This window comes from Triticum urartu, chromosome 1 (assembly GCF_003073215.2).
Source record: "Triticum urartu cultivar G1812 chromosome 1, Tu2.1, whole genome shotgun sequence".
In the NCBI taxonomy this organism is placed as follows: Eukaryota; Viridiplantae; Streptophyta; class Magnoliopsida; order Poales; family Poaceae; genus Triticum; species Triticum urartu.
In genome coordinates, this window is record NC_053022.1 from 116207088 (window position 1) to 116216235 (window position 9148).

Genomic DNA, 9148 nt, shown 5'->3' on the forward strand with positions numbered 1-9148 from the left:
CGGTCGTCTCGGCGGTTATACCTTTGAAGCGTGCATTTTTGGGGCGGTTCGAGTTCGAAGGTAGCGGAAGTAGTGGTTCCCGGTTCGGAGGGGAACTTGACGAATCTGAGTCCTTTAGGGGTCGACGGTAGTGGAACTCATGACGGTAGTGGAACTTGACGTTTATGGTCCACGGGCCTTCGCAGCGGTAGTCGTACACGCTCCGATGGTCAGGGTCGGTAGAGGTACTCGTGGTATTGGCGACGGTCGTACACGGTTCGTTTCAGATAGGAACTTGACGAATCTGAGGGCTCCGAGCGTCGTGGTACTTGGCGCATCCAAAGGGTAGCTGGTGAACCACATAGTCGAAGACGAGTCATAGAGGTACTTGATGCGTCATCATGGTACTTGGCAAAAATCTCGGAGATTGTCTTTGGCGTGGATCTGCCTCGAAACGGCAAAAGGCGAAGGATGACCCTTGAGATGTCGTATGGTAGCAGCAGGACAAAGGAGAGGAGACGTCCGGCTGGACGCGGTCAGGGCAGAAGGGAGCTCAGGGAAGTGATGCGGTGAAGAGGTTGGGCGCGCCTGCGAGGACGGGCAGCTGGGCCATCGAGGAAGCACGCTGCGAGGGGCATGGGACTATGATGGTGTTGGTGGTCTGTGGTGGGGCATCCCGGCGACCTGGAGGTAGGGATGAGTCCGGGGATGCAGGGCCTCGCCGGAATTGGCGGAGACGGCAATGAACGGCGCAGCGCGTCGGCAGGAGACTGGCCGGGGTGGCTTGGCCGTGGTCTTGCGGGCGGAAGGCGTAGGTGGAGATGGCCACTTCGGTGGTGGCACGGGAGGATGAAGGGGAGAGGGACGAGGCTGGCGGATCCGGCCGAGAACAGGCGCCGACGGCAGGGAGGTGGCGATCTCGCGAGGATGGAGGGGGCAGGGTTAGCAGAGGGAGCAAGGGGATCAGAGGAGATGGATGCGCGTGTGTGCGCTCCCTGGTGACAGTGCTAGGAGGAAGGAGGCATGGGAGATGGGTCGAGAGGGGATGAGGCTAGGTTTCGGGAGCTGACTGGGCCTAGAGGGCTGGGGACTGGGCCGGCCTAGATGACTGCAGGGAGGGAAAAAGGCCAGGAGGCCTTTTCGGCTGAACTCCTCTCTCTCTCCCGTTCTTATTTCCTATAAACAGAAAATAACAAAGAAGAAAAGGAGCAGAAAGTAGGTATTGGGGAAGAAGTAAGACACGCGGATAATTTTCTGGACCCACAAAACTGAGCTTGATCCAAGAAGATAGAAGTTGGCACGAATGCAAGATTTAAATTCAAACTCATTTGAATATCATTCAAATGGGTTTGAATTGGGGCTAGGTTTTAGAAGTGCTCAAAAATGTTGAGATTAAAGAAAGAGCCTTGATAGATGGGAAAAGAATTAGGCAAAGTTAGAGAGTCAAAACTTGAAGAAGGAAAGGAAGGGATTTAACATGCACGTGTGTTGCGGTAAATTCCAAATTAATGGAATATATTTTTTATAGCTCCCTAATAATATTGGGAGGATATATGTTATAAAGAGAAATCACCATGTGAGTTCCCTCAATTTAAATAGATCAAAGATCTATGCATCTTATTTGGTTGAGTTTAAAAAATGAAATGGCATGATGGCATGATGACATGATGCAATGCCCAAGATGCAAAGATGAATGCAACAGACAAAAGTAATCACCGGACGAAACTCGGAAAACATGGAAGGCATCTGGAGTGCCGGTCTTGGGGCGTCACATCATAGGCCCCGCCTTCTTCAAAACCTGGAAGAACGGCAGGCACACTTGGCAGACTTGCAGATGAATCTGCTCAACATGACAACGCATCCCGTCAAGCGCCTCACATCCTTAACTGTCCTTGGCGCTTGGATCTGCTCAATGGCCTTGATCTTGTCGGGATTGGCTTCAATCCCCCGACGGGACACGAAGAACCCAAGTAGCTTGCTAAAGGGACACCATATACACACTTCTCTAGATAAAGCTTCAGATTGATCTTGCACTGTCAGATCACGGGTTACGGCAAAACCCTCAAGGTTTGAACACTGGGGTGCGTGCGAAGATCTCCCCCGTATCGATCCACGTCCTAGCTCTACTAAGATCTTACGAACTAACTTGACAAACTCACAACACAAGGGACACAAGATTTATACTGGTTTGGGCCACCGTTGTGGTGCAATACCCTACTCCAGTGTGGTGTTGTGGATTGCCTCTTGGGCTGAGGATGATTAGTACAAGGGGAAGAACAACCTCGTGAGGGGAGGTGTTCTTGTGCTTGGTGAACTCGTGGTTGTCCAGGTCTCTCTTGGCCAGACTGGTCCATCTATCCTCCTCTCCCTAGCTACGGTGGTGGCTAGTCCTAGTTATAGAGGCCCTGGTCCTCTCCCCAAATATTGAGCAGGAAGGGAGCCAACAACGGCCAATTTGAAAGGGGACAACTAGTATAGCTTATCCTGACAAAAGCAGTCTTCGCGTGTCAAAGGTTCTGGAGGTGATGCCGTCTTGGGCTCCACGGTGACCTCCGTGTTGCACTGATATGGAAACCTTTGCTTGACGCCTCGTTACTCTGCACCTGCGCCTGCTTCCTTAGCACCGAAGAGGAAACAAGGACACTGCGCGCGCTGGCGCCCGCCTGGCCTTGGTCGTCATGGCTCACGTCACTGGAACCTCGCGAAGTTTGCCTGGCCTTGAACTCTCCGCCCCTCGCGAGCTAGCCTAGTGAGGCCGCTCCTGAGGAGGTCTTGTGTCGTCCGCCTTGCGAGGCTTGGCCCCTCGCGAGGGTCTTGAGTCTTTGCTGGTGAAGATGGGCTGTACGGGCTCAATCGCAGAGCCACGCCGTGGGCCGCAGGCAGGCAATTCTGGGGACCCCCATTCCCAGAACGCCGAAAGTAGCCCCCGGGCCCAAGGCACGCTTGGGCTTGGCTTCGAGGCGAAGCCAAAGGCCAAGTGCGGAGCGCCGTGGGCCCCAATAGCCTGCGACCTTGGTTGACGCGTGGCGGTTGATTGGACGTGGGTGTCTCCGCTTCCCCATGCTGCCTCGGCAACTGCCTGACTTGACGAGTCCTTGCTGCATGCAAGGGAAATCCATCATTATTACCTTAGATCATGGAGGCCCGCGGTTTTCCTCCCCTTGGCTATAAATGGGAGGGGGGCGGAGCCCCCGTCGCTCATCTCTTCCCCTTCTGCTTGCTTCTTGCTCTTTGCTCCATCGCTAGTTGCAACATCAATGGCTCTGTCGAAGAGGTTTTCCACCGCGGAGAAAGGGAAGGCTCCTCGCGAGGGGCCCGGCTCTCTGGCGCCCAAACATGGACGCGGCCGCCCCCGCAAGCACTCCCCGACCCCCGTCGCGGCCCCGCGCAGCCGTGGCGGTGCCGCTTCGCGTGGCAGGGGCCCCTCCGGTCGCGGCAGTCCTGTCGATGAAGGGAGACCTGCCGTGGTCGCGCGGCCTCCCCGGCCGCGCTTCCACTTGGCGGAGGTGCTGCCGATGTTCGTCATCTGGTCGGAGAACCCGGCTGGCAACTGGCTTCAGCTCCCGCGTTTCTTCGCCGACAAGCTGCCAACCTCTGGTCCAGGCGGGCTCTGGCTGCAGGCGGACGGCTGCTGCAGCAAGGCTTCCTGGGTCGCGGTCGAGGTCTCCGTTGCGGGCAATATAGCTCTTGCCCGTAGTTGGCAGATGGTCGTGACGGTGACGCAACCCTCTACGTGAGGGTGTTTGGGGAAGATGATCGCCGCGCCGGGTGCTGCCCCAAGGTCAACGATGGTGAGGAGGTGCTCAGCCTTGGCGATGGTCGTGATGAGGACGAGGGTGAACCCGCCCTTGGGGACGACCACGTCTTGTCCAGCTACGGCGGCTCTTCCTCCAGCGACAACCCTAGCAGTGGCGGTTATGACCAGCCACCACGCTGCCGCGCCCGCTTTGTGTGCGGCAGTGGGTCGTCTCATCGACGTGCCTCCGTGAAGTGCGAGGAGGTGTCCGGCTGAGCTCAGGACGGCGCTAGGAGCCTGCCCCCGTGAACCGCTGTAGGGGCAGACGCTGCTTTTATTTTGTTCTTCCTTTCCTTCCTGCATCAAGAAGAAACCAGAATGGGCCCCAGAGGGGCGTGTATCGAACTATGATCTCAATCACCATGCTATGTTTGTTGCTCCTGTGCTGTGTCGCAACTTTGTCATTTTGTGTAGGGATAACTTAGCTTGACTTGTTCGGAGTAGCCTCCTCCTCACGAGGCGCTTGCTTGCTTCCCAGTGCGAGGCGCTTGCTTGCTTCCCTGTGCTTGTCGAGGCTTCCTTGACCCGATAGGCGCTTAGGAACTGCAAAAAAATCATCAAGAGGTTTATCATTCTCCCGAGGCCTAGTCGCGGGCGCCGCTGGCCTTGACCCAGCGCTTTGTATCGCGGTACCCGAGGGGCACCGATTGAGAGAGAGAGGCGCCAGCTTGTGGGCTCGAATGAGGGTACCTCGCGAAAAACAGAAGAAGGAAGCTTACGAAGGTACCTGTTCAGCCCCCTCGCGAAGAACACGCGAGAGAGAGTACATGCCGACCAAAGAAACGAAGGCAGAAACAGAGGCAGAAGGCGAAAGGGCGAGACCAGCAAGAGACACCAGAAAGCAAATTTCAATTAAAGAGGGGCAAGGCAACTTCGGGAAGCAAATGAAAAGCCGCATCCGGCACCTAGTCTAGTCTTCGACGTCTTCTCACCAGCGTGGAGCTAAGTGCTGCCACTAGGACGTGGGAGGGAGCCCCGAGGCCCAAGGGCGGCACTCCTGAGACTCCAGGGCATGTATAGCCCCACTCGTTATTATGTGAGAGTGTCACGGGCGGCGATCTTCACAGGCGCTGGGCCTTCTTCACAGGCATTGGGCCTTCTTCACAGGCGCTGGGCCTTCTTCACAGGCGCTGGGCCTTTCTTCAAGGGTAGAACTTTCGAAGGTGCTGAATGTTCCAAGCGTTCTGGATGGGTACCACATCCTGTGTCTCCAGGCGCACGGCGCCAGGCCTGGAGACATGGACGACCTTGAACGGACCCTCCCACATGGGTGAGAGCTTGTGCTGCCCTTCCCTGGAGAGGACCCGCCTCAGGACGAGGCCACCCACCTCGAGCGTCCTAGAGCGGACGCTGCGACAGTGGTACCGCCGCAGTGCCTGCTGGTACCTTGCCGCCCGTAGTGCTGCTTCGCGGTGACGATCCTCCCAAGCACGAGGTCCATCCCCCGCCTGGTGTCCTGCTGCGTTTCATCAAATGCCAGGACCCATGTGGAGCGATGCCTGACCTTGTGAGGGAGGACTGCTTCCGCTCCGTAGACGAGGAAGAATGGGGTCTCGCCCGTCGGCTTGGTGGCGGTGGTGCGGATGGAGCTCATTGTGCCAGCCCCTGCCGCAGGCCTCGAGCTTCTTCTTGAAGGTCCTGGTCTTGAGGCCCCTCAGGACCTCCGCGTTGGCACGTTCGGCCTGGCCATTGCTCCTGGGGTGCACTACCGAAGTGTAGCAGATCTACGTTCCAAGGTTAGCACAATATGACTTGAAGAGATTACTAGTGAACTGCGAGCCATTATCAGTGATGATGCGGTTGGGGACCCCAAAACGGCTCACGAGGCCCTTGATGAACTTGACCGCAGAGCTAGCTGGGATGGTGCGGATGGCTTCAACCTCCGCCCACTTAGTGAATTTGTCGATAGCGACGTAAAGGTATTGATAGCCCCCAGGCGCCCGAGGAAACGGGCCCAGGATATCTAGCCCCCACACTGCAAACAGCCACGAGAGTGGAATAGTTTGGAGGCCCTGAGCTGGCTGATGGATCTGCTTGGCATGGAATTGGCAGGCTTCACAGGACTTCACCAGCTTAGCTGCGTCATTGAGTGTCGTAGGCCAGTAGAATCCGCTGCGGAATGCCTTGCCGATGAGGGTTTGCGATGATGAATGGTGCCCGCAGTCCCCGCCATGTATGTCGGCTATCAGCTCTTTCCCCTGCTCCCTGGAGATATAACGCAGTGAAACGTCATTTGGCCGCTTCCTGTATAACTCACCGTCCCAGATGTAGTATGTTGTGGCCTGCCGGGTGATACGTCCATTTTGCATCATGCTTTTATATCAATATTAATTGCATTATGGGCTGTTATTACACATTATGTCACAATACTTATGCCTATTCTCTCTTATTTTACAAGGTTTACATAAAGAGGGAGAATGCCAGCAGCAGGGATTCTGGCTGGAAAAGGAGCAAATATTAGAGACCTATTCTGCACAACTCCAAAAGTCCTGAAACTTCACGGAAGATGTTTTCCAAATATATAAAAAATACTGAGAGCAAGAACTTTATCAGGGGGGCCACACCCTGCCCACGAGGGTGGGGGCGCGCCCCCTACCTCGTGGGCCCCCTGGTGGCCCTCCGGTGGCCATCTTCTGCTATATGGAGTCTTACGATGGGAAAAAAAATCATAAGCCATCTTCTCGGACGAAACTCCGCCACCATGAGGCGGAACCTTGGCGGAACCAATCTAGGGCTCTGGCGGAGCTGTTCTGCCGGGGAAGCTTCCCTCCCGGAGGGGGAAATCATCGCCATCTTCATCGCCAACGCTCCTCTCATCGGGAAAGGGCAATCTCCATCAACATCTTCATCAGCACCATCTCATCTCAAAACCCTAGTTCATCTCTTGTATCCAGTTCTTGTCTCCAAGTCCGGGATTGGTGCTAGTAGGTTGTTAGTAGTGTTAATTACTCCTTGTAGTTGATGCTAGTTGGTTTATTTGGTGGAAGATCATATGTTCAGATCCTATATGCATATTAATACCCCTCTGATTATGAACATGTTTATGCTTTGTGAGTAGTTACTTTTGTTCCTGAGGACATGGGGGAAGTCTTGCTATTAGTAGTCATGTGAATTTGGTATTCGTTCGATATTTTGATGAGATGTATGTTGTCTCTCCTCTAGTGGTGTTATGTGAACATCGACTACATGACACTTCACCACTATTTGGGCCTAGAGGAAGGCATTGGGAAGTAATAAGTAGATGATGGGTTGCTAGAGTGACAGAAGCTTAAACCCTAGTTTATGCGTTGCTTCGTAAGGGGCTGATTTGGATCCATATGTTTCATGCTATGGTTAGGTTTACCTTAATACTTTTGTTGTAGTTGCGGATGCTTGCAATAGAGGTTAATCATAAGTGGGATGCTTGTCCAAGTAAGGGCAGTACCCAAGCACCGGTCCACCCACATACCAAATTATCAAAGTACCGAACGCGAATCATATGAATGTGATGAAAACTAGCTCGACAATATTCCCATGTGTCCTCGGGAGCGCTTTACATCTTATAAGAGTTTGTCCAGGCTTGTCCTTTGCTACAAAAAGGATTGGGCCACCTTGCTGCACCTTATTTACTTTTGTTACTTGTTTCTCGTTACAAATTATCTTATCACAAAACTATCTGTTACCACTTATTTCAGTACTTGCAGAGAATACCTTGCTGGAAACCGCTTATCATTTCCTTCTGCTCCTCGTTGGGTTCGACACTCTTACTTATCGAAAGGACTACGATGGATCCCCTATACTTGTGGGTCATCAAGACTCTTTTCTGGCACCGTTGCCGGGGAGTGAAGCGCCTTTGGTAGGTGGAATTTGGTAAGGAAAAATTTATATAGTGTGCTGAAATTTACTATCACTTGTTACCATGGAAAGTAATCCTATGAGGGGCTTGTTCGGGGTATCGTCACCCCGACCAGTAGAGCAAAGAGTTGCTCCTCAACCTACTGAACCTACTGAAAATGAAAATGAAAATGAAAATGAAAATGCTTGCTTTGAAGTTCCTCCGGGTATGATAGAAAAACTGCTAGCTAATCCTTTTTAGGAGATGGAACAAAACATCCCGATGAACATCTGATATATGTGGATGAAGTTTGTGGATTATTTAAGCTTGCAGGTGTACCCAGAGATGTTGTTAAGAAGAAGGTCTTCCCTTTATCTTTGAGGGGATATGCATCGACATGGTATAGGCTATGTGATGATATGAGGTCTTGGAATTACAAACGATTGAAATTGGAATTTCATCAGAAGTTTTATCCTATGCATCTTGTTCATTGTGATCGCAATTATATATATAATGTTTGGCCTCGCGAAGGAGAATGCATCGCTCAAGCTTGGGGGAGGCTTAAATCAATGTTATATTCATGCCCCAATCATGAGATCTCAAGAGAAATGATTATTCAAAATTTTTATGATCGGCTTTCTGGTAACAATCGCACCATGCTTGATACTTCTTGTGCTAGCTCTTTTATGATGAAGACTATTGAATTCAAATGGGATTTATTGGAAAGAATTAAATGTAACTCTGAAGATTGGGACCTCGACAATGGTAAGGAGTCAGGTATGACACCTAGTTTTGATTGTGTTAAATCTTTTATGGATACCAATATTTTTCGTAAATTTAGCACTAAATATGGACTTGACTCTGAGATAGTAGCTTCTTTCTATGAATCTTTTGCTTCTTATGTTGATCTCCCCAAGGAGAAATGGTTTAAATATCATCCTCCCATAGAAGTAAAAGTAGCTGCACCTATTAAAGTTGAAGAAAAGCCTATCACTTATAATGATCCTATTGTTCCTACTTCTTATGTTGAGAAACCACCTTTCCCTGTTAGGATAAAGGATCATGCTAAAGCTTCAACTGTGGTTCGTAAAAGCAATATTAAAACATATACACCTCCTGAGCAAGTTAAAGTTGAACCTAATATTGCTATTGTTAAAGATCTCTTGTCTGATAATATAGATGGGCATGTTATTTATTTCTGTGATGAAACTGCTAGAATTTCTAAACCCCGTGATAAAGATAAACCTAGACCTATGGTAGTCATGCCTGTTATTTCTGTTAAAATAGGAGATCATTGTTATCATGGCTTATGTGATATGGGTGATAGTGATAGTGCAATACCTATTAGCCTTTATAGAGAAATTATGCATGATATTCCACCTGTTGTGTTAGAAGAAATTGATGTTACAATTAAACTTTCCAATAGACATACTATTTCACCAATGGGAATTGTTAGAGATGTTGAAGTCTTGTGTGGGAAAACTAAATATCTTGCTGATTTTCTTGTTCTTTGTTCCCCACAAGATAGCTTTTGTCCCATTATATTTGGTAGACCCTTC